Raw genomic sequence first — 25,356 nt, forward strand, 5'->3', positions numbered from 1 at the left:
TAGATGAGTGCCAATTTCATATGGAGGCTCTTAGGGATGAGATTGTCGAGAAGCAGGAGGAGCTCGAGCAGGCGGAGTCTTCACGATTGGATGCTCGGAGGAAAATGGAGATCCTCGAGCTGGCAAACAGAACCCTTCATTCTGAGTGGGAGAATGACTTATCAACGGCAAGGTCTAAGGAGGACCTGCTTAAGGAGAGGATAGGGGAGCTGGACGAGAAAACCTCCGACCTTTATGATCGAGTTTCCCCGTTCTGAAGGCCGAGAAGGCCCAACTGCTTGCGCGACCTTCTTCTTTAATGCTTATGATTTCCCCAACGTCCCCCGGGAGTTGTACGAAGAGTGGATCCATGCTGAGGCCCGACTAGATGTGTTCCGTGACTTGCATGCAAGGGGCTCCATTTCTGAGGTGGCTCTTGAGGATGCTCGGGTTAAGGCTCGCAAAATTTTCTTTTTGACCATCACCACGCTGGCTATCCATTTGGGGTACTTCGACTCCCTGATAGAGCCTTTTGCTAATAGCTTCTCTACCTCCTCGTGGACGGTATCGTTGATGGTAGGGTTGAACTTTCGCTGGACCTGCCTTACTAGGGGATGGAAAGGGTCGACATTAAATTTGTGTATGACGATGTCTTTGGGGATGCCTGGCATATCTGCTTGGCTGAAAGCAAACAAATCTGTGTTAGTTATTAAGAATTCACTAAATTTACCTGGTTCTAGGAGTTTGCAGCCGATATATGCCTTTTTGCTGGTGTCGTAGTGATCTAATTGAACGGGGTCGAGGTCCTCTATAGTTGATTTTGTGGCTTCGACCGTTTTGGGGTCCATAATGACGTCCACAGCTCCTTCTTGTGGCGACCTCGACCCTGCTGATTGTTATACTTCTTTTTCCTTATCTTTATTTTGTTGAGTTGTCGTGATATCCATGGCAATGTGATAGCATTCCCGAGACATACGTTGTTCCCCTCATATGCTGAATATTCCCCAAAGTATAAGAAACTTGCTCACTTGGTATAAGATAAATGGGGAAACTCTCATAGGATATATCCATTATCGTCCTACTATGGCGTTGTATGTGGTGTCCTGGTCCATGATGTGGAACCTTGTCTCCGTAGTTATGCCACCGGCAAGGACTGGGAGTGTAATTTCTCTCAATGTCTGTTCAACTGCATTATTAAAATCGGTTGGTGTGATGCAGCGTGGCAATATCTTATCCTCGAGTCTCATCTAGGCGATTAATCAGGGATGTATGATGCATGCTCCACTCCCACCATCTACCGCGATACGTTTAACATCAGTATCTAAAATTCGTAAAGTAATGACTAGAGCATCATTGTGAGAAAAAGTCAAATAGTCTGCATCTGGCTCGTCGAAGATGATACTTTCTTTGAGTCTGTCATACCGTTCGTGGGTGACCGGTCTTTTGAGCTTATGAGTGGTATTGAACTTGATGCCATTGATGGAGGTGTCGTCGCTTCCACTAATAATCATATTGATTGTACGAGCTGGTGAGGGCGGATTCGGCGGGCCTTGACGTTCTCGACCCCTGCAGAGGGCATCTGATTTCCTGGTACTTGGATCATACCACATCTTTGGTGGTCACTTTACCTTCGTTCCGAGTTTCTCCAGGGCGTAGACGAAACACAAAAATTGTGAGCAGATAACAAAGGGGCATACCTCTCTCGTTCCTATAACTCCTTGTCCTCGGCCTAGACAGGCCATCATCATAGCGAAAGGAAAGAGGCGCAGGGGGCCTTGACGTAAGTCTGATGTCGTTCCCTGTTTGGCTGTGATACTGGGTGATCCTTCCTCATGTTATCTCTTTGTTCTTTCCTAGACTCGGTTTGTACCGAGATGAGTCGTCGGGTTGGTCCATTGAGGTCGTCATCATCTGCTCGGACTTCGGCACAATAGGCATTATGGATTTCATCCCAAGTAGTTGGAGGGTACTTCATCAATCAGCTCAGCAACTTTCTAGTCGCTCTTGCACCCTCTCTACTCAACCCATTCTGAAAGGCTACGACTGCCATCCGTTCAGACACATTTGGTAAGGCCATCCTTACCCTGTTGAATTGGGCGAGGAAGTCCCTCAGTCCCTCTCCTAAGGATTGCTTGATGGCAAAGATGTCGTTTACTCTCGTTTCGACTTTCTTGGCCCCGGGATGTGCCGTCATGAACTTATCGGCCATTTCTTCGAACGCTTCTATGGAGCAGGTTGGTAGCTGTGAATACCGTGTTAGTGCCCCTCCAGTGAGGGTTTTAAAGAATTTCTTCAGCAAAATGGAGGACATATGTTCCTTGGTGAGGTCGTTGTCCTTCACGGCGGTGACGTAATGAGTCACATGGTCTCTATGGGTCGGTTGTCTCACCGTATATTCTGAGATACAGTGGCATTTTGAAATATTTTGGTATGGTATGTGGGGTCGCTTCCTCACTATACGGCTTCTCTACGAACTTGTTAGCGTCCTTTTTCGGTAGTAGCTTAGGGGCGCCGGGTATCTTGTCGACTCGTTCCTGGTGTTCTTTCATTTGGTATTTGAGAATTTTGTTCTCATTCTCCATTTCTTCCATTCTTTTCAAAACAGTGGCGAGGATGTCAACACATGCACTGTCAGTAACATTGTGAGTTATACCTGGAGTTAGAAGGTCTGGTTGATCGCCCTGTTCATCTCCTCGCTGTGTCGTGTGGGCTCTCGTTGTTTCTATAGTCGTGCATGGAGCTTGCTTGTTCAGCACACTTTCTAGCATATCGGTTAGCCATGCTTCGAGGAGCCTTTTCGTGGCAGATGGCGTCCTTTCTCCTGTAGACTTAGAAGCCTCTTTCCCATTTGGTTTCATTGTTCTGCAATAAGCAAGAGGCGATCTCTCGCGCCTGGAGGAGGAAGTAGGCTCCACATCGTCGCCCGGTGTTTCATAGCTCTTGTTGATAGCGTTCATGAGGTTACTGGAGACGTCACCTGTCGCCCTAGTTCCGTTTTCTTGGTTACTTGCCATGGAAATTTCTATACGTGTAGAGAGGAGAAAATTTTTGTGGCTTGTTAGGTTAGCAAATCACGTGACTTTAGATCTAATGGAAATTAAAAGATTAGCTAATAAATCCCCACAGACGGCGCCAAACTGTTTGACCCAAAATTTAGATGTAGGTTTAAACAATTATATTTTCTAATAAAATGGAGTTAATCTTAGCCAATATTAATATCCAAAAGATATATTAGCCGATTTTGCAGTAAGATAATACGGATATTATCTAAGTAGCAATAAATGGTGGCAACACTGTTATATTCAGTGATCCAAAAATGAAGGAGGTAGCATTAAATAACAATAAATGGCAATGAATGACATTTAAGCAAATAAAAACATGTGAGTCACCCGAAAAATGGTGAGATTCTTTGGTATTCTTTCTGACAATGATGAATGATTGATGAGCCTTTGAATATTCGGATTCTCCTTGGGTCGTGGGGGAAATGTTAGACAAGGATCTCAAGAAAAAGATAAATTTGTATGTTATAATAAATCGAGAATCTTCAGAGAATGTCAATATAATGTCTTACGTGTTCCATGTTCCCTATAACTATGTCTCTTTCTATTTATAAGGGAATATGTGCCATAAAACCCTAATAGTACAGATACAGAGAATATTCACTGGAATATTCTCTTTAAAGTCTTATCCTAAAACTAACCGTTATTACTCTATTTAAGAAGAGTGATCGTCCTTGACCTTGATCTCTGTTGACTCCTCGACCTCACCCTTCATCTCTTATTAGATCACTTCGACCTTGAATATGCTGTTTGTTGGAGTCATACTGGTGACACGTGGCAACCCTTGAAGGCCCTCTTAATGCTGATAAGTTTAAACATAACCAAGATAATTTTTGGCCCATACAGTGATGAGCTGATTTTATATGAAGCACTAAGCTAATCAATTTATCAACCGACCATAAAAGTACTATATTATACTGTGGTTACCTAATTGTCTATGGTGGGATTAATGTTCAGATTTAAGAATTTTCTTTCTTAATCAATGAACGATAATTAAAAGTATTTTTCAACTCTAAAAGCAAAGAGACGTTTCTCAAACTTTGTTATTTTCAGTACATAGGTTATCTACGAAGTAGACTCTCGTATCTTTCTTTTTGTTGGGTAAGAAAGTATGTTTATTTACCAATTGAAAACTGCACTGTACAAGAAAACAAAACCAAGAAGCTGAGCACTAGGCCTCAAAATCTATATTAAAACTTTACATCAAAATGATCAAATTAAACAGAATGACAACTGTACTAATATAGGCTTGACTACATCGGGCTGAAAGAAACTCAGCGGCCCTTTTAACTTAAAAAATAAGTGATCCTTACACAAATAGCCGGACAAATTTACTGTTTATTAATTTTATTATTATTTTGATAATTTGATATTGAGATTTATTCTTTCTGACATTTGAAAGTTATATTTCAAATTTGAGCTAATTTGGAGTAGATTTGGGCATTGAATCGTATATTGGATTGTTAAAACTCGAAAAACAAGTTTATGTTTCAGAACTTAAGATTCGAAATATGAAGTTTCATTCAATAGATTGACCTACTTGAGATTCAAAATTTTGAAGTTGCATTTGAAAAATAAAAGAACTTCATATTTGATTTCTGAAATTGCATTGAAGAGATTGAACTACTGAAGTTGTATTTGAAAGATAGAGGAATTTCAGATTTGATTTCTGAAGTTGCATTGAAAAGATTGAATTACTTCAGATCCGAGGGGGTATACTTTGTAAATTTTATGCAATGCGGGTATAACTTCAATGGTCGACTCAAAAATGGATATATATATGAAAATGCCCCATGTTTTTCTCATATTCATTTGATCTACTCTGCAGCTGGGCCTAATATTATTATTAGGAAAAAATACATAGGCGAACACTTTCTAAAAAATATTTAATAAAATAATACTACTCTTTGTTTATTCCATAAATGACAAATTTTTTTACACTAATGGTAGATAAAGTTTATGCACATAATTAATGAGCAGCCAAAATGCACCAATTATGGGATATTTGTCTTTTCACTCTCTCTCCCCTATTTTAAATTAAGGATTCAGCTATATTCTCTTATTTTCCATTAGATTTCTCTCTCTTCTTTAACCGTTATACTCATTTTATTCAATTAATCATTATGAAACTAATACTAAATATTTAATTATTCATTATATATATTTGGTATAATTTTATGAGGAATTAAGTGTATAACTTCTTGCTTAAAATCGAAATTCTATATAATTCGTTGTTCAAATCATATTTGGTTTCAATTTGTATTCTGGTTTCATGTATTTGAAAATTATTAATGTGGATATAATTATTTATAATAAAATTAAGTTGTGGATATAGTAAACTATACTGAAATTATATATGAAATTGTACAGTGAGTATAAAAATTATATTAAAATATATACTATGGATATCATAAATTTGATAAAAATTATATTGTGAATATAATAAATTATACTGAAATTATATTGTGAATATAATAAAATATGCACTTAAATATACTAAAACTATATTGCGGTCCTCGTTGGAAGTTATTTATGGTCCAATGGGGTGAATCGAATTATCCTGAAATTATATTAACGGATATAAAAAATTATATTAAAATAAAAAAAAACTATGGATATCATAAATTTTAGTGTGAATATAATAAATTATACTTAAACATACTGAAATTATATTTATGGTACTTGTTGGGAATTATCTATGGTCCTATGGAGAGTGAATCATACTGAAATTATGATGTAGGTTTAAAAATATATTATAAGTATTTTCAAATTATGCTGAGAAAATGATTGGAGAATTCATTTTGCTCGCAATTCATTATTATTGTCCTATAAGTTTGGAATGAATTGCTTAGGCTGGGAAACAACGAGATTTTCATATAAAAATAGGTGATTTTGTTTTAGGTGGATGTGCTGTATAGAAGGTAAGTCTTTATTGGCATTTAATATCAGTTACGATGAAAAATTAACGGTTTAGATTTCTGTTAAACGTGATTATCGGTCCAAATTGATAGTTTTCTGCTAGGGGATGTATTTATGTAGTTGTCATGTATGTAAAATAGTTATTGCTTGGATTGTGAAAAGTTTTCGTAAATTTTGGTTGTTTATGTTTTTTGCTATTATTATTATTATTATTATTATTATTGTACTTGCTGGGCCAAGTATTAATTAACCCAATCCAGCTGATAATTTAGTTAAGGAATTACTTGATTTAAGAGAACTTCAAAGAAATTTTATTATATGTGAATTACCTTGGTTAATCGGATACCTTTTCTTTTTTGAGTCCAACTTTTGTGTGCTGAAAAAAAAGTAGCTTTTTCGTACTATTAGGTTACGTAACATAACCAACAGACTATAGTAACATGCAATTCTCTATAATAAACCTAATTTGATAATATAGATGATAAAGTAAATGAGTTATTATCAGAGGCGGACCGACATTGCGGGTTGAGGGGTTACATGATTCCGTTGATCTCGGCAAATACTCTGTATATATATGTCATATATATATGTACATATATAGATGGAACCCTTAAATAATTTGCTCGTGCCCCCAAACACAAAACGTCAGATTGGCGAAGTGGTTGGCTGGGTCGCACAATTTACTTTCTTTGTTGAATGTCGTGAGTTTGAAACCCAACTTCAGTCTTTTCTCCTCCTTCCTACTTTAGTTCTTGCCTTTTCTTCTCCTTTCTATCTTATACTTAATAGCAAATTACTTTATTTTTATATTTATCTTTTTTTTTAAATTCAATTATTGTATAACACTAACACATAACAGTCAACTTCATTAATTTTTCTTTTTCAAATTCCTCCCTTAAAATTAAAAGCATCAAATTGTAACTTATTGCTCCACAAATAGAAAAATATAAATTCTTTTGACAAAACCTTTTTTAACAATTACTTTGACTACGACGCTCGACAATGGCAATTAAGAGTTTGAGATTCTTCTTGAGTTCTTTGATTATTAACGTACTCTTAATCTTTATTTTTTGAGTAAGTTTTTTATACTTTAAAGTCTGAACGCCCTTTTGATAACTGACCCCCTCCCCCCACCCTATTAATAAACTAGAAATTTTAAAGTGTGAAAGATGATTAATCAAAACCTTCTCTTCCCATAACACCGATTTTGTGAAGAAATCTCTCTCTGTTCTGTGTTTTCTTTTTCTTTAGAATTTCTTTTTGTTTATATTTAGATGATAAGTCATCATAATCATTAAGTTTTTAAAAAATTGCACGCCGAATTTTATCGCTAGTGATTAGTATACAATGGTGCCCCCGTCGTGCTCAGATCCTGGGTCCGCCTCTGATTATTATGACAAGTTAAAATGCAGGACATTCATGGTAGCCCAATTTGTTCCTACCCAAACTTTCATTTTTTTTTTAGTGTAGGTTTATACACCCCCACCTTGTAATTCCATTTCCAATTTCCCTTTCCCTCTTCCTGTATATATATACTAGATAGGCGTTGGCCCGTGCTAGCACGGACACAACCAATTGAACGCTCTGATACGTACCTTTAATATTTATTTGAAAATATTTATTGCAATTAAGTTTGAATAAAATTAACAATTTGGTATATTTATTTTTGTATATAATTACTTAGTCAATATGAAATTGAGTTTTATTAAAATGAGGTGATTACAAGCCCCAATTCTCAAGGGGCAAAACATTGATGGTAATTACATGATAACATTTTAAATTCATATTTTTTCTTTTTAAAGCATATTAATAAATAAAATAAAAAAACTATTTTCCTTCTCACATTTGACTCTAAAAATGTTCTTTCTTGCTCTTGAATTCCCAATTCTATTCTAAATACGCATTTGTCTTCTTACTATTGGTCCTCGGTATTTGTGTAAAGTGTCCGTGTTTAAAATTAATTTATAGTCATCCTTAGTCAAATTTAGAAGTTTTAATTCTTATTATAGCTGCATTAGTAATTTTTGTGCCCAATCTTAATTTAAAAAACTGATAGCATTCGACATGTACTGAGCTTCGCCCCATGTGCATGGCACCTTGCGGCGCTACTTGCATGACGCTCTGCCGTTCCATTGCCAAAGGCCATCTGCTGCCACGAGCGATGCCAGACACAACTCACAACAACCGCACAACATTCGACATGTACTGAGCTTAGCTCCATGCGCATTGCACCTTGCGGCGCTACCTGCACAATGCTCCGTTGTTCCGTTGCCAAAAACCAGGTGATGCCACGAGCGATGTCGCCACCCGATGTTGGCCACAACAACCGATGGAATTCGACATGTACTGAGCTTAGCCACATGCTCATGGCACCTTGCGGCGCTACTTGCACGACGCTCCCCCGTTCCGTTGCCAAAAGTCACTAGCTGCCACGAGCGATGCCACCACCAAACGTACTACGAGCACACACGAGTACTTGCCGGCACGCTTTGCGAATACTGGGGACGTAGCACGGACAAGCCGTGCATGCCCCCAATGCCCACGCCGCATGCCAGCGTCTCCCATGCATGCCCGCCTCAGCCTGTCAGCAAGCACCTTGAGGTGCCTTCAACACCTCTACCCCTTATATATGTCTTAAAAAAAACAAGTGATAGGAGTAGACATATTTTGACCAGAGAATCATAATAGATATATACAACACCAAATTGCACAAACCAAAGTACAACTTAGCTAATACATTCACAAATGACTTTTAAACATTATAAAATAAGGCCAAATTCCAGATAAACTATTTTTGGCACTATATGTAAGTTAAATTGATTACAAGTATTATCAATTTTTCTCAGGTCAAAAGTGCCCTTCAGCATGCATGCCATCACAAGTATGCTAATTTACTTTAGTTAAATGATAAACTAAAGCAAAAATATGTATTGATAAACTACTTGTTGATAATAGTAATAATGATAATGTACGTTGAAACATGTTTCACATATTCGTTAAAAAAACTTATGCCATAAATTTGTTAAGAATACAATCGAGGTGTTAAGGCCTAAGGATCTGAGCAGTTATGCTACCAGTTGCTATAGTTAGTTATCCTAAAGATATTGATCACAAATGCACATTCAATATTAAGTTATTAACGAATATAAAGTATCCCCACACTCATTATCTTTCATTTTTTCCTTTTTGTAAATAAGTGCGCACTTAATGTAAATATATAATTTTGAATACTTAAAATTGTGGTCATTTTATTTCGATCTTTCTAGACATAACCAAAGAAGGAAAAAGATTCTTCAAGTGTCTCAGGTCCAGAAGTGCATGATAAATGCCGCCAAAGTCCAATACCGCAGAAGGAATTAAATGAAGTACTCCAGATACAAAGTATGGAAAGGTGTCTATAACTTCTCCCCCAGGGCCTACCCCCGACCTATAGTAGCTAGGTGGGGAAGTAAAATTAATCCTTATTCATACATAGGCTTCTATGGTACGAAATGGGCCACTTCAAATAGGTTCATTGCTCCGGCCCAGAATACGATTAATCCAGTATGGGCTACATGAGCCCCTAGTAGTTTACCAGATAAATTGAGAAGTCGGGAATTCCCAGCCCACCAAGTGAAACCAGTGGTTTCTTGGTCACGACCAGCTAAGGCTAAAGTTCCATTAAAGAGCGTTTTCACGTGGTAGAACCTCCTCAGGGAATATAAGGTTTTCATGAGGCTGATCTTGAGTCGCCATCCAAGCGCGAATACTTTCGTTTAAGAGAATATTTTTGGTGTAGAAAATCTCAAATTCAAGATCTCCCGCTGCGCGAATTTTCTGAAAAGCGAAGTCATAGGCACGTAGATTCAGGGCTAGACTGACTACTCCAAGAGCACTCATACATAAACCGATTACTGGTACAAATAACATAAAGAAATATAATCAACATTTATTGAAAAAAGCAACCCCAAAGATTTGGGACCAAAAGTGGTTAGCAGTGACCATTGAATAAGTTTCTTCGACTTGAGTTGGGTTAAAAGCACGGAATGTATTTGCAGCATCACCGTCTTCATATAAAATATTTTCTACGGTAGCACTATGAATGGCGCATAGCAAAGAAGTGCCCAATACACCGGCAACTCTCATCATATGAAACGGGTTCAAGTTCCAATTATGAAACCCTTGAAAAAAGAGGATGAATTGAAATATAGCTCCTACACCAAAACTAGGTGCAAATAACCAACCAGACTGACCCAGTGGATAAATCAGAAATACAGAAATAAAAACAGCAATTGGACCAGTGAATGCGGTTGCATTATAAGGTCTCAATTGAACAGATCGAGCAAGCTCGAATTGACGTAACATGAAATCTATTAGGCCAAAAGATCCATGGAGAGCAATAAAAGTCCACAGACCCCCCAATTGACACCAACGAGTAAAATCTCCTTGTGCTTCAGGACCCCATAGTAACAATAACGAATGTGCTAAACTATTAGAAGGAGTAGAAACTGTGGCAGTTAAGAAATTGCAGCCTTCCAAATAAGAACTGGCCAATCCATGTGTATACCATGAAATTACAAATGTTGTACCTGCTAACCACCCCCCTTCAGTGAAATAGGCATAAGGAAAGAGCAATAGACCGGACCAGCCTACAAAAATGAAACGGTCCCTCCTCAACAAATTCAGTTAGACTTTCTTCATAAGTTTCGTCTATCTCTGGTTGTGATTCAGCAAGTCCAAAATTTTTTCTTTCTAAATGGATCCCATCTCTGAAAAATACTGATTTTTCCAAGTTATCCCTCATAGACTGTCTATGATTGCCGATTTGAAGTATTGCTTGACTGAAAGCGCTCTCTGATGCCACTGTTGAAGCTTGAATAATTAAAATATCTCGAGCCATCCTTGAAAAAATCGGAAAGTATTTTTTTGTTCTTCTACCATTGCAAAATATCAAAGGTGCCGTCGGGATTCACTTAACGGCTACTGGGTTTGGATCGGGGAGTCGTGGGTAGGGGAGGAGGAACAACAGTACCACTAGATTCGCCAGTCTTAGATTTTCCCTTATTCTTACTTTTACCAAAAATATTTCTTAAGGAAGACATTTTAATTAATCAAGTAATAAAAACTAAATAAAACAAACAAAACTATAATATTAAGATTTAAGAGTTGGAACGAGTTTACCGAATTGACGAACAACTTGTTGAATATTGATTATCGTTAAAAACTTGAAGACTCCAATTCACCAACGTCACAATTGTTTTGAAAATTCTAACAACCTTAATATTTTTTGACTATTTGTTTTAATAAAGTAAGCAATAGTATCTACCTCATAATTGTTTCACTATTTTTTGATAAAGTAAATAATTGTAGCAAGTATTGAAGAAAATTAGAGAGAGATTTTGATAGATTGATATTAATTTTGTAAGAAAAATGAAAGAATGAGGTGGTATTTATAGTAGAAAATAGGAACAAAGTATAACAATATAAATTTTGGGGTTAAAAATTTGTTTTTTGTGCGGGAGAGGGGGGGGGAGGGATTAAATGGCTATTTTTAGAAGAGCCAACAACTATTTTTTTAAAGCCAAACAACTCTTTTTTTAAAAAAAAATCGTTGGGACCGTTTAGCCCGCCAAGGGACCGGACCAGTACTCTAACAAAATTATTTTAAATAATATACAACAAATCTATAATTTCCAGAAATACGTAGGAAAATTGATAAACAACAAGAAATATACACAAATTAGATAAAATTTCTACAATTACAGAACAAAACAAATAGGTATCAGGATGAGAATGAAAATGGTTTTTAAGTAAAAATAAAAAACAAAAATTGTAAGTACTACAATTTTACCTTCCCCAATGACTGTTGGGGTATGTTTTTAGGAGATCTTTGAACCTTCTTCTTTTTTGAAGGTTTGCCAGTAGAAGAAACTTTAATTTTTTTTGCAGGTTTCAGAATAACTTCTTCTTCGACGAAATCATCATCACGAGCAATTTCTTTGCCCTTCTGCTTTACAGATTTAGCATATGTCGAAACTTCAGTAGCATCCCTATCATGCGTGAGTTTTGTTCTAGCCTCTGCCCTAGCTTCAAGAGGAGAAAGCTTAGACTTTCTCTCTGGTATTGCATGTCTGGATTTCAACATTTTTTGGGTGAATCCTGTGAGAAAGCACCCAAATCAAAAGTAGGATTATCATCATCAGTAGATTTTTTAGGGCTATTCCTCGAAGTTCCTTTCTTATTCATCGTAAGGGAAGAAAAATTTGAAGCACTAAGAATTTCGTAGGGATTTTGAGAGAAAAATCAAAAAATTTGAGAGAGAAATTATAAAAGCTTTTTAAACAAAAATAGAAGAAAATGTTAACAGAGGGAGAGAGGATCAGAATCGTTGCGTGTGTGGACGGATATACATGGGGGAAGTGGGATATGTACGTTAGAAATATTTTAGCGTGATTAAAGGAGAAACGTGGGGGGGGGGGGGGGGGGGGGGAGGGATATCTCATTTATGTCACGACCCAAAATCCCACCTCAGGCGTCGTGATGGCACATAGCCTCTAAGACTAGGTAAGCCAATTATAATCACATTTCAAGCCATTTATTTTTAAATATATAAACCAACAGCGGAAACTAATATGAAAATCTCCCAAAACTAGTAATACTGAGTCACGAACTTTAACTAAATACATGAAATGATCTCAAGGATCGAATCCTCAATACTGTTTGAATAATAATGAATAGTACAATAAAAATGAAAAGACTCCAAGGAACTGCGACGACTAAGCAGCTCTACCTTGAATCCTTGTGATCCCACTCTAACTCTGTCTGAGTCTGATATCTTTAATACCTGGTTCTGCACACAAATGTACAAAAGTGTAGTATGAGTACACTACAGTCGGTACCCAGTAAGTATCAAGACTAACCTCAGTGGAGTAGAGACGAGGTACATTCAAGATACTCACTAGTCTAATAACTTGTGCAACATAGTATACAGAATAATAGAAAACAAATAATAATAAAAGCAACACAAATCAATCAGTGATATGCACAGCAGGGCAACAAGAACACTATTAATATTGCTCAACAAATAGTAAATACAAGTACACCTAATTAAATCAAGTCCTTCAAATAAATCTCTTTCAAATATAACTTTCTCAAATAAATATCTTTCAAATGTAAGTCACCTTGTGACACCTCATTTCAAAATCATAAAGTTCGGGTCTCAGCCCAATTTCATATTTTTCGTAAATAAGGGTCTCAACCTACTTTCATATTTTCACGGTACTTCGTGCCCATAATTAAAACATCATATTTCCCCGACACCTCGTGCCCACTTTTTATATCACATCTGCACGGACAGTTCACGTGCCAATAATAAAACCATCATATTTTCCCGGCACTTCGTGCCCACGTTTCATATCTCAATTGCACGGACAATTCAATTTCCAACATCATCATTATTTACTCACGGCACCTCGTGCCCATATTTCTTTTCATAATCTGCCTGGCAATAGCCACAGGCTCCCAATTTCAACATAAATCAGACTATTATCAATTTACCAACAACAAGACAAATTGCACAAGGTATAAAAATAAACACAAGAAAAATTACAACATCACATAAAAATCACCAATGCAACCACTCCACATCATCACATATCATCCCGGATAATAGCCACCTTTATCTCTCCTATAGCCACCCTTATCACTCTTATAATACCCTCCCTTATCCCTCTGCCCTGACAATATTAATAGCCACCCTTATCGCTCCTATACCCACCCTTATCTCTTCTATAGCTACCCTTATCGCTTTTATAGCCACCCTTATCTCTCTTATAGACACCCTTATCTCTCCGCCCAGACAATATCCCAATACACACAACAATAATGAAATGCCACTATTATACCCACATTATATCAACAGTGGAATGCCACCCTTATCTCGCGTGCACGGCTTTTCACATTTCACAAATGGTACATAAGACTCGATGCCTAAGGGATTCCCCCACTCGAGGTTAGGCAAGGTACTTACCTTTTTGAACTTAGGCCGATATTCCAAAATAGCTTTCTCGCGTGAATTGACCTCCGGACGGCTTTAATTTTTCTTGAGCCTTCCTTACATTATTATGAGGTTTTGGAAATTCTAGCAAATTTAATCTATTTATAAACATAATATAAGTGAACCATAATTAGGAAGATTTTTATGATTTCGGCTCATTTGAGCATTTTATCAAACACTAGGTGTGCAAATTTAGTTACAAGGTTCTTTTACAAAATTTCCTTCATTCCACAACCCAATCTTTACTTATTTGATCTCAGCAATATTTCTACAATTCTTATTGGTACAAGCATATATACATAATACTCTTACACCCAAGAATCATACTCCCAATCACCAATCCTTTACCCCAAACTCGAAATTGAAGACTAGGGGTTGAATCTTACTTCTTAGATGAAGATCTTGTGATTAGCTTCCTTGATTCTTGAAGATTGGATGATTAGAATGTTAGGTTCCCTCCTTATCTCTCTAAAATGCTCTTACCTCTCTGTAAAACCCTCAGAAAAACACCCCAAAATAAGCCCCAAAGGTTATTTATTAAAATGGGGTCGGGTTATGAAAATAGAAAGACTAACCCTCCGAAAGAAGGTCTGCGGTCGCATAATGGACCGCAGAATGGGTATGCGGGCCGCACAATGATCGCAAAAATTGGTGCCCAGAACTGGGCTATTCTGCTCCATTCTGCGACCAGTTTGCGGTCGCAGAAGCAGTTTTGCGATCGCAGAATTGGTCGTAGAATCATATTTTTCTAACCTTTGGTAATTTGGTCATAACTTCTTGTAGCAATGTCCAAATGATGAATGGTTTGAAGCGTTAGAAACTAGACTCAAAGATATTTCATTTGATAGGTAATACACCATATAACACTTTGTATCATGAGAGTTATGCTTATTTGAAATTAGGTCTTGTGCGAACTCACTTGAAACTTTAGTCTTTTATGAAATTTCCAACTTCTACATTCAATGCCGAAACCTATCGAATCAAGTCCGATTGACCTCAGATTTTGCACACAAGTCATAAATGACATAACGGACCTATTTTAATTTTCAGAATCGGATTCCGATCTCGTTATCAAAAATTCAACCTTCGATCGAGTTCCGAAAATCATCTATTTTCCAACTTTCGCCAAAATGCGTCGAATTGTCCTACGGACTTCCAAATCCAAATACGGACATACGCCTAAGTCCGAAATCACCATACAAAACTAGTGACATCATCAAAATTCTATTCCGGGGTCGTTTGCTCAAAAGTCAACTCTCCGGTCAACTCTTTCCATTTAAGCTTCTAAATAAGAATTGTTCTTTCAATTTATTTCCGAATCTTCCGAAAATCAAACTTGACCACACCCGCGGGTCATAATACATATTACGAAGTTGCTCGAGACCTTAAGTCATTGAACGGGGCGTTAATTCTTAAAACGACAAGTCGGGTCGTTACATTCTCCACCTCTTAAATATACCTTCGTCCTCGAACGTGCCAAGAATCTTTCTGAGGACATTAAATTACTGAGTGTATTCTTACACCCCAAACATTTTCAAAATGCTTGATTTTCACATCAACGCATGGTATTAGTCTCAACTGGCTATAGCAACTCGTGCCTACGCATACATCAACTTTCTTGATAGTGTTGAAGTACTTCAAAAAAATTTCGGGGTGTTACATTCTCCCCCACTTAGGATCATTCGCCCTTGATTGAGAAGTAGAGTGCGCCCTCAAACATATAACATAACTTATATCTTCTTTCACACGTCTCAATCCCCCAAATTTTACTAAATCCCAAATTTTTCAGAAATTTCGGCAGAGTCTCCCCTGTAAATGGGGCCTATCCACCTGCCAGAGTAACACCAAAATAACTCCTAATAACACATCCACAACCCAATAAAGCACCACAATGTATATACCAATAACACTAATCTCAACATTACAAGCATCACATTATCATAATGACATAAGGGCATGAAGCACATCATATGTATGGCCATCACCACACCTCTCGTCTTAATAGTTGTTCATAATCGATTACAACATCGCCAATTAACCTCATATTAAAAAAACCTCGTTTCGAATTTTTCACAACACTGACAGCAAAATGTGAGACATGAATACCTCATAATTATTTACTCGACTTAACGAGTCACATTTAACGCCACCTAGGCACTCACCTCATAGGCTAAAACTCAATTATTTGCCTCACAATTATGGATAAATATGCACAAAAACACATAAAAGAATTATCAAATAAGCCTAACAGGCATGACTCTTTATTAATACTATAGTACAAGTTTTAATTTCATAAAGGGAGAATTTAAACACATAAACATTCATCACAAGGATCTTGTCCTTATATAACTTTCACCGCAGCTTGTAGCCCAATTTAAATATTTCACATCATATAAAAATGCGAGGATATCGTTCTCAACTCTGAATCACAAGTATTTTGCACATTGTGCCAACTGAAAATTTTAATTTCCTTTCTTTCTTCCTTTCAATAAATTTCGTAAACAATTTTGTTTTTCAACACATAATGAACCCTCATACCGGTAAGGCATATAATTCATACAATTAAATTCAATTATTCAGAAATCACATCGAAACCTACTATAGAAAGTAATAGAAAGTCACCTTTGGACTCATAACCCACAATAATGTACAAAAAAAAAAATGATACATACGGGCTAACACCATAAAATCTCCCAACAGGGATAAACACGGGAGTGGAGTATAAATTCACTAATCCACCATATGTAAGGAGCATGAAAGGAGTTCTCACCTCGATAATCAGAATCGAATCAAAATAAGAATGGTGCTCTTTTTATTATAAATTAAATCATACATGTAATTACACCATCTGGTGTATCGACCTCAGCCAATTTATAGCAATTATATCAATGGGTCGGGCCTCCACCTCTTAGGCGCCCTCTACCCGCATGTCCTCCACCCCTAACTGGCTAGGCACGGGGAGTATTAACTAGAATAAAGCTTGTAGCATGAGTGTTCTGATGAAATTCATCCCTCCCAAGTCTGGGACAATTTCTCTTGATGTGTCTAGTATCACCACACTCATAACAACCCCTCTGCGGGTTCGGCTGCTCACACTGAGTCTGTGCCGGATAACTGGAATAACCATTATAGGAACCACGTGCCAGTGATGCATTAAAAGAACTTACTGGAATACCCCGAGTATTCTGAAATTATTTCCATGACCCCGATAATACTGAAATATAGAATTATTAAGGACGCGGGAATACCGCAAGTCCCAGCATCATCCCATACAAATCTCAGCTCTTAATCATATACATGTTTCGTAGAACCTTTCAATACCACATAAATACATCTCAGGCCAAAACTCATATAACACATGACCCCGCAATCTGATCGTTGATAGTGGGCTCCCTCACTTGGCGCGAAGCCATAGGACAAATTCCGATGATCCACAATACATTCTTCATCACTCCTAGGACACCGGTCATAAGACACCTCAAGCCATTTATTTGGAACATGTCATCCTCGTGACAATTAAACTCGCTTCCTCCAGTGCCTTGGCTGCGTATGTGCCCTTCGCTAAATAGAAATCCCATACGAACTACATAGTCTCTAATACCACTAACTATCTCAGATCTACATCCACCTCATGACCCTACCACAATTGTGATGATTAGACAATTAATTAAACCTTCTTAATATCATACTTATCAACCAGATGTCAGAACCAATTGCATCCCAATGTGCACAACCGAATGATCTCTCAATACTTCCGCATCCTCGATCTGGACGACACGTTGCAATAATGGTTGAGCAACCCTGGCTCCCTTATAACCCTTTTGTAGTATCACGAACCGTTGGCGCATAGTTGATACCGAGTGCGTAATTTCATACACGAGTGGATGCATAAGAACATAAGATATATGCTTCAAGCTGAATAAATGTCGTACGATAAGGAATGAAAGAAGTGAAATATTTTCCTACTAGCTCTGTAGCCTCTCGAAGATAAGTACAGATGTCTCCGTACCGATCCGCAAGACTCTACTAAACTCGTTCGTGACTCGTAGAACCTATGAACCTAGAGCTCTGATACCAACTTGTTACGATCCAAGATCCCACCTCAGGCGTCATGATGGCACCTAGCCTCTAAGACTAGGTAAGCCGATTATAATCACATTTCAAGCCATTTGTTTTATATATATATATATATATATATATATATATAAAAACCAACAGCGGAAACTAATATGAAAATCTCCCAAGACTGGTAATACTGAGTCACGAACTCTAACTAAATACATGAAATGATATAAGGATCGAATACTCAATACCGTTTGAATAATAATAATTAATAGTATAATAAAAATAAAAAGACTCCAAGGAACTGCGACGACTAAGCAGCTCTACCTTGAATCCTTGCGATCCCACTCTAACTCTGTCCGAGTCTGATATCTTCAATACCTGGCTCTGCACAAAAATATACAGAAGTGTAGTATGAGTACACCACAGTCGGTACCCAGTAAGTATCAAGACTAACCTCAGTGGAGTAGAGATGAGTTACAGTTAAGACACTCACTAGTCTAATAACCTATGCAATATAGTATACAGAATAATAGAAAACAAATAACAATAAGGGCAACACAAATCAATCAGTGATATGCACAGCAGGGCAACAAGACCCCCATTAATATTGCTCAATAAATAGTAAATACAAGTACACCCAATTAAATCAAGTCCTTCAAATAAATATCTTTCACATATAATTCTTCCAAATAACTCTCTTTCAATTATAATTTCCTCAAATAAATATCTTTCAAATATAATTCTTTCAATAAATCTCTTTCAAATATAATTTCCTCAAATAAGTATCTTTCAAATATAATTATTTCAATAAATCTCTTTCAAATATAGCTTCCTCAAATAAATATCTTTCAAATGTAAGTCACCCTGTGACACCTCATTTTAAAATCATAAAGTACGGGTCTCTGCCCAATTTTATATTTTTCGTAAACAAGGGTCTCAGCCTACTTTCATATTTTCACGGCACTTCGTGCCCATAATTAAATCATCATATTTTTCCGGCACCTCGTGCCCACTTTTCATATCGCATCTGCACGGACAGTTCACGTGCCAATAATAAAACCATCATATTTTCCCCGACACTTCGTGCCCACGTTTCATATCTCAACTGCACGGACAATTCTCGTGCCAACATCATCATTATTTACTCACGGCACCTCGTGCCCACATTTCTTTTCATAATCTGCCTGGCAATAGCCACAGACTCCCAATTTCAACATAAATCAGACTATTATCAATTTACAAACAATAAGACAAATTGCATAAGGTATAAAAATAAACACAAGAAAAACCACAACATCACATAAAAATCACCAATGCAACCACTCTACATCATCACATATCAACAACAACAACAACAACCCAGTAAAATCTCACTAATGGGGTCTGGGGAGGGTAGTGTGTACGCAGACCTTACCCCTACCCCGAAGGAGTAGAGAGGCTATTTTCGAAAGACCCTCGGCTCAAAAAAATAAAAAGACAAAATGACAAAATGACAAAAAGGAAACAATATTAGTATCACAACAACAATCATAGGATAAATAGGAACACCATGAAATCCAGAAGAAAGATGCAAAGCAAAGGGAGATAATATTAGTAAATATTAGTATCACCACAACAATCATAAGAAAAATAGGAACACCACGAAATCTAGAAGAAAGATGCAAAGCAAAAGCGATAGCTAGTAAATAGGACATGCACTGAAAAGCGAAATAGTAAGCCACAACATTGCCAATAGCTATCTTAGACAAAAACCCTACATGGTTAGTTCCATAATGGTACTACATCATCACATATCATCCCTGATAATAGTCACCCTTATCTCTCCTATAGCCACCCTTATTACTCCTATAATAGCCTCCCTTATCCCTCCGCCCTGACAATATCAATAGCCACCCTTATCGCTCTTATAGCCACCCTTATCTCTCCTATAGCCACCCTTATCGCTCTTATAACCACCCTTATCTCTCCTATAGCCACCCTTATCTCTCCGCCCAGACAATATCCCAATACATACAACAATAGTGAAATGTCACCCTTATACCCACATTATATCAACAGTGGAATGCCACCCTTATATCCTCAAAATAATAACTCAAATAGCACAACAATTTACATGGAATATTCTCACGGCAATATAACAAAATCAATTCATATCACGATTTGCCCAATGGACACAACAAATTCCAAAGATATAACAAAATCAATTAATTTCACAACAAATAGCCCAAGACTCCACACAATGTGTATAAAACCTTAAAAACAATCAACAGCGATAGAAAAATAATCAGCATAGGGCAACACCTTCATTAATCCAAATTTTGATAATTATACTAACACTCATTCTTCAGCTTGTTTAATTAATTATTTGAGACGGAAAATACATAAAGAAATTAAATTTCGAGAAATATCAAATCATCAAATTCACGAAATCCGCATAAATATACAAGTAATAATCACCTCAAATTGTCATACAAAAATAAATTCAACAAACGCGAATTGAGGCATGGCAAGTAGATGATTTTATAAATGCCAACAATTATCCAATTTACTATACAATATGCCCAAGACTTTAACTCAATATATTTTGCACATATAAGCCCGAGTACGTACTCGTCACCTCGCGTACACGGCTTTCACAAAAGGCACATAAAACTCGATGCCTAAGGGGTAATTCCCCCACTCGAGGTTAGGCAAGATACTTACCTTTTTGAACTTAGGCCGATATTCCAAAATAGCTTTCTCACGTGAATTGACCTCCGAACGGCCCAATCTTTTTTGAGCCTTCCTTACATTACTACGAGGTTCCGAAAATCCTAGCAACTTTAATCTATTTAGAAACATAACATAAGTGAACCATAATTAGGATGATTTTTATGGTTTTAGCTCATTTGAGCATTTTATCAAACACTAGGTGTGCAAATTTGGTTACAAGGTTCTTTTACATGATTTTCTTCATTCCACAACCCAATCTTTACTTATTTGATCTCAACAATCTTTCCACAAACTTTATTGGTACAAGCATGTATACATAATACTGTAACACCCAAGAATCATACTCCCAATCACCAATCCTTTACCCCAAACTCGAAATTGAAGACTAGGGGTTGAATCTTACCTCTTAGATGAAGATCTTGTGATTAGCTTCCTTGATTCTTGAAGATTGGATGATTAGAATGTTAGGTTCCCTCATTCTCTCTCCAAAATATGGATGATTAGAATGTTAGGTTCCCTCCTTCTCTCTCCAAAATACTCTTACCTCTCTCTAAAACTCTCAGAAAAATACCCCAAAATAAGCCCCAAAGGCTATTTATTAAAATGGGGTCGGGTTATGAAAATAGAAAGATTAATCCTCCGAAAGTAGGTCTGCGGTCGCATAATGGACCGCAAAATGGGTATGCGGGCCGCACAATGATCACAAAAATTAGTGCCCAGAACTGGGCTGTTCTGCTCCATTTTACGACCAGTTTGTGGTCGCAGAAGCAGTTTCGCGATCGCATAACTATTCCAGAATTGGTCGCAGAATCGCATTTTTCCAGTGTTTGGTAATTTGGTCATAACGTCTTGTAGGAATATCCAAATGATGAATGGTTTGAAGCGTTAGAAACTAGACTCAATGATCTTTCATTTGATAGGTAATACACCATATAATACTTCGTATCATGAGAGTTATGCTCATTTGAATTTAGGTCTTATACGAACTCACTTGAAACTTTAGTCTATTATGAAATTTACAACTTCTATATTCGATGCCGAAACCTATCGAATCAAGTCCGATTGACCTCAAATTTTTCACACAAGTCATAAATGACCTAACAGACCTATTTCAATTTCCAGAATCGAATTCTGACCTCGTTATCAAAAATTCAACCTTCGATCGAACTTTCCGAAAATCGTCTATTTTCTAACTTTTGCCAAAATGCGTCGAATTATCCTACGGACTTTCAAATCCAAATCCGAACATACGCTTAAGTCCGAAATCACCATACGAAACTATTGACATCATCAAAATTCTATTCCGGGGTCGTTTGCTCAAAAGTCAACTCTCCGATCAACTCTTTCCATTTAAATTTCTAAATAAGAATTGTTCTTTCAATTTATTTTGGAATCTTCCGAAAATCAAACTTGACCACACCCGCGGGTTATAATACATATTACGAAATGCTCAAGACCTTAAGTTACTGAACGGGGCGTTGATTCTTAAAACGACAAGTCGGGTCGTTACAATTTAATTCCTAAATTGTATATAATTGATAAATTGTATATGCCCATGTAATTAAATTGAAACTTGAGTAGGAAGGGTAATAAGGTTTCATATAGTGTATAGAAAGGTAAACATATTTACAAAAAAACTGACATTAATTGAAACCATTTGGGCTTAAAATGACATTTGGACTTTTTTAGTAGATATTTTATTTTGGACTATTTTTTATTGGGAAAGTTTATAGAGTGAGTATTTGAGTAATTTTTCCTTATACTTAAACCAAAAGACTGCATAGCAGTTATAACAAGCTAACAAAGATAAACAGTGGGACAAAAAAGTCTACCAACAATTGAAAGCAACTCATTTGTTAAAAAAAAATATATATATAAGTGAAATTATAGTTTTCTTCACAAAAACAACTATATTATTTATATGGTTGATAATTTGATATGGAAGAACCTATCAAGTAAATTCGAACTTTTCCAAAAAGCTAGTCACATAATTTACCTATAGTGGTAATTCACTATATATTAATTACATAACCAGAAGCTAAAAGATTAATATAGGTGTATGCAATTAGTAAATAGTGACAATTGTAATGATATGAATGGTTGGAAAATGCAAAGTTGAGAGACGATTTAGGTAGGGAGGGGACGTGGGGTCCACATGGGAGAGTTCAAAGTAAAGCTATTGTGAGAAGTGTGTAGTGACATACCATGACATAAGCAAAGGTAAATTTAGTTAAGGTACTCAAAAGTTTATATAGCAGTTATAGTAATATTCCTTTTTAGCCCACCATAATGTTCCATTTAACCTCAAATGACCAAATTATTCTTATAACCTATGGTTGTCCACCGTGACAGGACGAGACGGGACAGGATCAAATAAACAGATCGGGACGACATTCAGCCGAGACGGTGGCGAGACGGGCCTAAACGGGACAAAACGATAGGCCCATCTCATCCCGCTAACAAATGAAATGGGATGGGACGGGACGGTTCACGGGCCTTAAGTGGGCCTCTTTTTTTAAAATAATAATAATTATTTAAGCATTAAATAAACTTGGGGAATAGGAAAAAAAATATAAATTTTGCAATCATTTCATTAATGGTCGGTGCATAAGTTAGATTTGTTTTATACTTACCAAATACAACAGGAATTCCACAAATATATCATAATATTTGTGTAACGGTAGGATAATATATACCAGAAAATTATTTTGTAGCATAATAAAATTTTTCTAAAAATTTAGTAAGCTCTTTGATCGCATCCCAATCAGAATCAACAATTTGATCAGCGGAGATACCATTATGCATATTAAATACCTTTTGTATAGGCACCCGATAATCATAAGCAACTTTAAGCATTTCGTAAGTAGAATTCTACCTAGTATAAATATCTTTTGGAATTTTTCTATATGGAAGGTTAGCACTAGCACATTGTTGAGAAAATTTACGAAGTCTACTCGCTTTATTAGCACAAAAAATATAGCCGCAAGCATGTTGTAATTTACTTCAAGCATCAGAAAATAAATTAATACCATCTTTTACAACCAAGTTAAAAATATGGCATGCACATCTAACATGAAAAATTACTGGATTAATTGGACAAAGTCTAGCTCTTAAGCTAGTTGTCGTGGTTGTGTTAGCAGAAGCATTATGTAAGGTGATAGTTAAAACTTTATCAATGAGCCCATAAAAATCAACTATTTGTCGAACAGTAATTGCAATATATGCTCCAATGTGTTTTGAATCAACAAATTTATAACCAATAATACGTTTTTGCATGTTCCAGTGATGATCAAACCAATGACATATAACAATTAAATAATCACAACCATTTAGACTACGACCTATATCAGATGTGATAGACACATTACAATCTAAGTGAAAAAAATATACAACGAATATACTAAAGATATTCGGTTTGAAATTTAAAAATATCATTTCTAACTGTGGTCTTAGGACAACTTTGAAAAGCATGATTATAAGTTTCTTGTATATAATGCATAAAAGAAGGGTGAGAAGGAAAAGTAAAAGGTAAGCCACAGACAACGACCATTTTTGCTAAATTTTCACGATCTCTATCTTTGTTATAAGGACGTAAAATGTTATCAGAAGCAGGGTCAAGCTGTTGTTGTAAAAAGTTAGAACCCCCGCCAGATCCACTAGGAGCGCCAGTACCGCTACTAGGATCCGAAATTTTTTCGGGATCTATTTGAGCTGGTATCCAAAAAGATTTGTGGTCCTTAAGTAAGTGTCTTGATAAACCTCCCGTCCCACCACTTTGTATATGTACAAATCATTGCTTACATTTTACACATAGCATATTCATTGACTCTATCATATTTAAAAACTTTTCATACAAGTGATGTTTTGGTACGTTCAACCTTACGCTTACCCCTTACAGGAGGTACAGGGGGTAAAGCTCCAGACCGAGATTGACTCTGAGTTGGAGCTTGTGTTGCGGGACTAGTGGGTGTTTCATCTAATTCTTCTTCCTTATTTTCTTCATCCTCAATAAAAATATCATTGCCACATTGTCTTTGTAAAGTTTCATGATCTAGTTGTTCTCCGAAATTAATATTACAACTTGCAAGGGATTGGAAAAATGAAGTTTCATCAACATGAGTCATTTTATCTATATATTTTCTAATTCTAGGAGAAGGATTAGGATAACTACTACTATCACCTTTACTATTTTTTTAAACATGCCAAATACATTTTTAGGAGGCATAATTTAAATACGAAATTAAATTAAAAAAGTTAACATAAAAATTAAACACACAAATAAAATACGAAAATAGAACATGTAAAGTAAACACAAAAATTAAGTACTAAAATGATACGCAAAAATTATATATTAAATTAGGAGATGGAATGAGTGTACCGTGATTAAATATTGAAACTTGAAGAAATTGCCCCAAAAATTACTCCAAATACTTGACGAATTAATTTGAAGCTTAAAGTTGCTCCAAATATTTGCACAAATAGTTGAAAATTAGTTGATTGTGAGAAAATTTAGAGAATAATCTATATAGAACGTAAGAGATTTGAGAGAGAATGATTGATTTTTGTGAAAAAAAATAAAGAAGGATG

General features: G+C 36.4%; 1 pseudogene; it reads right to left on the reverse strand.

The window, feature by feature from the left end:
* Positions 1–9,405: 9,405 nt before the first annotated feature.
* Positions 9,406–24,893, reverse strand: LOC117275696 (photosystem II D2 protein-like; annotated as a pseudogene).
* Between the last annotated feature and the right edge of the window lie 463 nt (positions 24,894–25,356).

The sequence above is a fragment of the Nicotiana tomentosiformis genome, chromosome 8 (genome assembly GCF_000390325.3).
Source record: "Nicotiana tomentosiformis chromosome 8, ASM39032v3, whole genome shotgun sequence".
Lineage (NCBI taxonomy): Eukaryota > Viridiplantae > Streptophyta > Magnoliopsida > Solanales > Solanaceae > Nicotiana > Nicotiana tomentosiformis.